Consider the following 7341-nt stretch of genomic DNA (forward strand, 5'->3'; position numbering starts at 1 on the left):
CACATTTGTAATCGTGATGATATTTGGACAAAAACGGCGCTCTTTGTTTAATATTGGTTAACTATATTAAATTATATTAAATATGAAAGATATACAGGGTCATTTTTGTCTCTTATCTTGAATTCTGGGGCATTCTAAAGGTGTTTTAATAGCCTAAATCACGCATGTCACGTATTGCATGTGTGCACTCTATGGGTGTGTTTTTGTAAAGTTAGGGACATACTCGATAATATCAGATTGTTAAATCAACAATTAAATATCACAGATGATATATAACGCACACCCTACAGCACTGGCCCGATCGGGCAAGTGACTGCTCCGTCTACTGTCCCGAGCATCGTTCACACTGGCCCCGGGCCATCGGGCAGTCCTTATTGACGAGCCCTGACAAGTACAAATAGAAATAATTAGGGGTGTGACGAGATCTCGTGGCACGAGATCTCGCGAGACTAAACTGTGACGAGATTTCTCGTCGAGGCGAAAAGTAGTCTCGTGATGTTGCCATGACAGAGTGTTAGGATGATTAGGAAAGAATATGCCACCGCTACGTTTACATTATGCCTCCACTGTCGTTTTGCTTTGTATTTAAATAAAAAACATTTAATTCAGTTGGATAACGGTCGCCGCCGCTCCATATTTACAGAGTACGCGCGACCGTTTAAAAGTGAAAGTAAACGCGCGCGCGCGCATTCAAACGTGATTTCAATACCCCGCATTTTGAAAGCGGCTCACTGATGAATACAGATATCTCTCAGTATGAAAGCTATTTTAGGCTGAGCAGTGTAGTTGTAACCATCTCTCAGCTCTGTATCAAAGAAAAATTTGGTCTTATTTGATCTTTGAATATTGAGAGAGTGCGATTATGGTTGCACTTATTGTAAAGTGTTACCATAAAAATGAATAACAGTTGTATTTACTAGTACAAACAATAAGGTTTCATTTGTTAACATTAGTTAATGCACTGTGAACTATCATGAACTAACAATGAATGACTATTTTTATCAACAAAGATTAATAAATACTGTAGCAAATATATTGCTTGTTGTTAGTTGATGTTGGTTAATACATTAATGTTAATAAATGAGACCTTATTGTAAAGTGTTACCATTTTTATTTATACTGTTTTTATTTCTGTGATCAGATTGTGGAGAGGAGTTCAGTTAGGAGGTCAAAAGCTGTAGAAGCTCATAATTCATGTACAGTAAGATCTGAAGAGAAGCCAGTCAGTTGAGTTAGTGGCAAAACCTTTTACATTACTTGAGTATTGTTGTCTTTTACTGCATATGATAATTCAGTCTCAGAAAGTAGAACTGAAATGACATTCATTACAAAATGATTAGTTAAAACATTTCAAATACACCTGCAGAATATTTTTTCTAGTCATGTATTTCGCCATCTTGTCTCGTCTCGTGAACTCAATCTCGAGTCTCGTCTCGTCTCGTGAGATACTGGTCTCGTCACACCCCTAGAAATAATATATCTGTTGAGTGCGTAAACACAATGGCCAATCAGAGGTGTTTAAGAATCAGCTCAACAGTGCTCAAAATGCTGGTATCGTCACATTTCAGACTTGGCATATAATACACACACACACACACACACACACACACACACACACCAACTAGCTATATTTACTCACCAGAAAGCAATTTTAACTCACATCTCGAGTGTTAATTTGAATCCTGCTCACACACATGCAAAGCACAGGAGTGTATGGCACTGCTCCAAGCATAACACACCAGTCACTGTGTCTCCATCACATCGTGTGTGTGCATGTGTGTGTGTCTCTCTGGGGTGTGAATGAGTGCTAGTCTCCCAAGCACTTAAGTTAACTTCATGTAAATTCGTTATTACTTGCCCTCTGGGCTCTAACTTCTCTACAAAAACCAGACTTCTGCTCTAACAGGGTTCCCTGGCATTTAAACTCCAAAAGGGGCCCTGAAGACCTTTCGTTCAACAAAGCTGTTTGAATAAATCATTAAAACTAATAACGACAAGACCTACAGCAAATAACCATGTTCGACAAGAGGTGATGGTGGTTTGACCTCTCCATAAAATGATGTGAGGCCTGGTGGCTGACAAGAAGTAATCACGAGAAGACATACAAATTTTCTCTGTACTTACACATGCACACGAACATGAGTGTGCACTAAAATCCACACAAACCTTTGAGACTCCAGAGGCACTTAACAAATAGACCTCATGCAAATTTAGAGGCAAATGTTTTGATATTTGATATTTGATATTCACAATGCATTGTTTGCTGGTAAACAGTCATTAAGAGGGGGCATATTGCAGTTTGGGCTACATGGGTCATGTGATCTGGCTAATAAACAAATAAATGTTTTTTTTTGTGTGTGTTTCTGAATAATTCTATGCTAATCAACTAGTCTATATCTACTACATTTACAATTAGATTTCAAACACTGAGCCTGATTCAAAACAGCAGAACAAATTTCTCAAAGAATATAAATTACTCAATGATTTTTGGCCCATAGATTTTTTTATTGTGTGTGTTTGTCTATATTAGAAGGCAGAAATGGACTAGGATAGTGCTGCATTTACAGAAACATCCTACTAAGGGTTCCAGAGCACTCCCCCTGTCTGCCATTGGTTGAAAAAAATCAGATCACCCCACCCAAAACACACACCAAGCTGAAAAACCAGATGCATAAGTCACCTTTTATGGATCTCAGATCGAAATGTTATTCATCAAGAATACATCTTTTAGGGCATTTTGGTATTTTCATAATCAGATAGATCCAATCAGGAAAAATGCACACTACCATTCAAAAGTTTGGAGCCAGTAAGATTTTTTTTCTGAGTTTAATGCTTTTATTCAGAAAGAATGCATTAAAATAAACATAAGGACATTTCTAATGTTAGAAAAGGTTCCATTTCAAATAAATTCTGTTCTTTTGAACTTCAAATTCATCAAAAAGTTACTAAAAAAATTATTGAGCAGCACAACTGTTTTCAACATTGATAATAATAATACATATTTCTTAAGCACCAATCAACATGTTAGAATGATTTCTGAAGGATCACGTGACCAGGAAGACTGGAGTAATGATGCTGAAAATTCAGATTTGCCATAACAGAAATAAATTACATTTTAAAATAGGACACGGCTATATCAAATTGTAATAATATTATTTCACAATTTTAATGTTTTTACTGTATTTTAGGTCATTCTTTCAGAAATTTAAAAAAATCTAACCAATCCCTTTCTAAAGATAATGTACTTCTGATTCAGCTTCTTTTGATTCATTTCCAGTCACATTCAAAATGATTTTATGCCTCAGGAAATGCCCTGAAGCGATGAGTTTGTCTGTCTGCAAAGGTAAAAGTTTATCTGGTGAACACGCATTACTAGAACTATCCAACCGACAGTATTTACACATAATATTGCATACTTCCAGGGCGTAATCACCTAGTGAGAAACAAATGCGTATAAACACTTATTATCATAGTGACGTGACTGACAGGAGCTATTAATCATTGTCAGTGACTGAGGCAAAATCCGCATTGAGGGTTTATGAAAAATGGTTTGCGATAGCAGAACAACATTTACCAAGATCTCGCTCTCTCTTTATGTATGTGAAGCTAATATTTTTTTCTTTCTGTAATAGGAGCTCAGTGTCCTCCGTTGCTGCTTAATAACCTGCAAAAAGAAAAACTAGATGTTGGGATCTCATGGCAAAATCAAGAGCAGCAAGTAATCTGCCTCGCAATCAGAATTTCCTCGCCGTCTCATGAAAAAAAGCAGACTGCCTCAGGCTCCAATATAAATGCAATAAGGTAAGGGTGGAAAGACAGAGTGTGTTTAGAGTATTGAAAGCACTTGCATTTTTTTTCTTCTGCTTGGAGGATCTGGTTTCATGTTTCATTGACCTTCTTTGTATAAAAAGCATGGACCCAATCCTTTATTGAAGAACAACAGAGGTCGAGGCTGCCAATAGCAGACGTGAGTCAACATCAGGAGATTAGGGAGTGGCCAGAGAACGTTCAAGGCAATCCCGTGAGTAATTTACATTCTCAGGCGCGTTCTCTACTTCCTTTCTCTCCCTAACAACGTGAAAAACTATTTATCCTATTACATTACTTCCTTATTTCCACCACGCCTTGAGAGCAATGTGGAAATCTACATTTTCAGTTGAAGTTGGTGGGTTTTCTGAACAATCAATCAACAAGTTAGTCTTAAGGAAGCGATTCTTTTTGGTTGTTCACATAGGATGCATTATGTTCAAAAACAAAGCCCATGATGAGATAAGTCATCAACAATAACTGATAAATCGCCGATGGCCAAAAATTCTATACTATTTTATCTATAGCTACATTACCGTTCAAAAGTTTGGGGTCCGTAAGATTTTTTAAAATAATTTTGAATCAAATACTGTAAAAACAGTAATATTGTTACAATTTAAAGTAACTTTTCTATTTTAATATATATTTTAAAATGTAATTAATTCAGCATTCTGAATTTTCAGCATCATTACTCCAGTCTTCAGTGTCACATGATCCTTTAGAAATCATTCAAATATGCTGATTTGGTGATCAAAAAAATCGTATTATTTATTACTATTACCAAAACAGTTGTGATACTATTTTTTTGGCAATCGTTATGCATATTTGTTCAGTATTATTCGTTGAAATATTTATTAGTAACATTATAACATTAGACTTTACTGTCACTTTTGAACACATTTAATGCGTCATTGCTGAATAAATTTTATATTTTCTTTAAAAAAAAAAAAACACCCTTACAAACCCCAAATTTTTTAACAGTAGTGTAAAAAATACATATGTAGGTATCGCAACATTATGATGCACAGTATGAAAAAAAAATGTATGTTTATTTTGAGATTTGATATTATTTGATATCACTGTTAAATGTAAGTATTAACATTAACATGCATAATTAAATACCCAATATTGGACAACATATATCCAATTTCACAAAGCTTAAGACAAGACAGCCAAATATAGACATCTGGGTGTGTACACAAACCAACTTTTTAATATATGTTCAGCTAACTGCTCAGAACTGTCACTTTTCTCTCAGCAGGTGATTTAAATCCAAAACAATGATCCTTAAATTGTGACCCGATCTGGCGAAATGAGTCGGAAGTCGCAACGTTCTATTTTAAGATATGGGCCGATAATGTGGAAAAACAATGAAAAAATCGATTTTTTTTTTTTTACGCTAATTTCAAAGAACAGACTTTCAAAAATAATCTCCCAAAGTTTCGTAGTCCAGATAATCGAGTAAAGGTATTTAAATGGCTATTAAATTTGACATGGTTTTACTAAATTAGCTGTAAATGAACTTCTCAACTCCTCTCGTCACTTATGAGCATTTCCCGGTATACCCTGAAACGGCATTATCTCTGCTCTACAAATATGGTGTTACACGTTGTATAGAACCAATCAAAAAGCTTAGAAATGTAAAAACACTGACCTAAACGCTGATTTTTTACAATGGGAAGCTCCGTTTCGACTGACAGGCACGCGATCGGTCCAGCCATCCTCCTGTCAGACTAGCGCGCCTTATAAAATAAAACTCCCATTTGCGTGTCTCTCTTTAAAAGCCAATAAAAATTGAATCCATATAGGTAGCACAAAAATTATTTTTGCATACAAAACCAAAGACTTTAAACTTTCATATCAAGCCTCCAACATGCTTCTGTTGCGTTGTTTTCACCCTCTAATGAGTCTGAGAAATATGCGTTTACAACAAAAGTAGCACAGCAGCTAACTGAATACAAGTATGCATTTCACGTGCTCATAACTTCATGAAAAATGCACAGATCATAAAAATCGCACATCAATATTTAAAGCAGATTCTCAAGATTACAATGAATCCGAAATCAATATAATATATTGCGTTGATCACAAGATATTACTCACGAAATGATTTAACATACTTGGCTAAAAACATGTGTCTAATCTCTCCGGGATGCAGTGTGTATCCAATGTTCCCGGACCCATCCATGTTCGTTTTCCAACGTGGAATAACACAAAATAGATATCATTTTAAAGCTTAGAATCTCATCTTTTTAATGCATCTAACCATTTTGAAAAACTCCTAACGAGTGCTGAGAAGCACCTCTAAACCGGAGTTTACCGCCCGTTGGCGCCACCTGGCTGCGGAAAAAATGAACAACAATTTTTCAAACTATTCTTTATAATATCACCACGAAATTTGAACCAGATGCAGCTCACATATTGGAGAGCATCACCAAAAAAGAATTTTTTAGCGATCTTATTGTGTTCCTGAGTTATTCCATGTCAAATAAAAAAAGAAAAATTATTTTTAAAAAATTATATATATATTTTGTCTTTTATCAGCTGTTTCTCGGCAAGAAAATGTCCAAATGTAATGTAATTTATATTTTCTTAAAATTTAAAATGTTTTCTATCAAATGATACCTACCTTTTGACTCTCCTTGCTAGAGTTTTGGAGTTATGAGTCTTTACTTTTGTGTGTGTCGCTCAGAAAAAAAAAGAAAAAAAAAAGAACTCTAAAAAAGCCTTCAGGTCTTAAAGGGTTAATTCAAATAAATACTTTAAAATAATTTGAGCTTCAGCCTGGTTTAATAGCATTTATATATACATAAAAATGTCTTTGGTCAAATTAAGCTGTAAAATAAATAGTTTATCCCTTTAAATGCAATGGATTTTGAAAGATATCAACAAAAAAAACGGGCAAAAAACTTTAAAAGCGATTTTCTCAGGTTTTCAATTTGAAAAAGAGAGCAGACGACCATAATTAAAATGGGTATATCTTTAAAACCATTCAAGGTATGACTTTGACTAGGATATCATTTTAAAGCTTATTGTCTCATCTTTCCATTGATACCAAAATCTCATTTTTGAAATTTGGGTCACTGTGACTCATTTTGCTGGATCAGGTCACAATTTATTCCTAAAGGTGGTGAATGTGTAAAAGTGCTTTTTGGATGGACATAGCAGTGATGCTTTAAACTTCTCTGCAAGAGTTCACAATGCTGAAACAGTCTAGCAGCACGCTAAAGCAAAGCACATTGTCAGCATGCCAAAACTCTTTCTGAAAAGTTTCATCTTGGTATTTATCCCTTTTAAAGCAGAACACAGTAAATATAAAACAGAAATTAGAAACAAAATGTAGGTAATCTATACCACCCCTACTCATCACTGCCAAACTACATCTCCTTATTCGCCACTTACTTTTGACTTTCCCCCTCTATCTGCCCTCCTCCTCCTCTTTTGTTTCCTCTGATCCTCTCGAGTGCTGCTGAAGACACACTACAAGAAAGAAGAGAGAGAGAAAGAGAAAAGAACAAAGGGCATTATTACAAT

General features: G+C 35.2%; 1 protein-coding gene across 1 annotated transcript in view; it reads right to left on the bottom strand.

Moving 5' to 3' along the window:
• Positions 1-7341, bottom strand: part of LOC125246404 (plexin-B2-like) — a 124193-nt gene that overhangs the window by 53583 nt on the left and 63269 nt on the right. Inside the window, exon 2 of the mRNA XM_048157342.1 lies at positions 7210-7287. The gene's annotated coding sequence lies outside the window, so the exon portion shown is untranslated. The remainder of the gene's footprint in view (positions 1-7209; positions 7288-7341) is intronic.

The sequence above is a fragment of the Megalobrama amblycephala genome, linkage group LG14, assembly GCF_018812025.1.
Source record: "Megalobrama amblycephala isolate DHTTF-2021 linkage group LG14, ASM1881202v1, whole genome shotgun sequence".
Lineage (NCBI taxonomy): Eukaryota > Metazoa > Chordata > Actinopteri > Cypriniformes > Xenocyprididae > Megalobrama > Megalobrama amblycephala.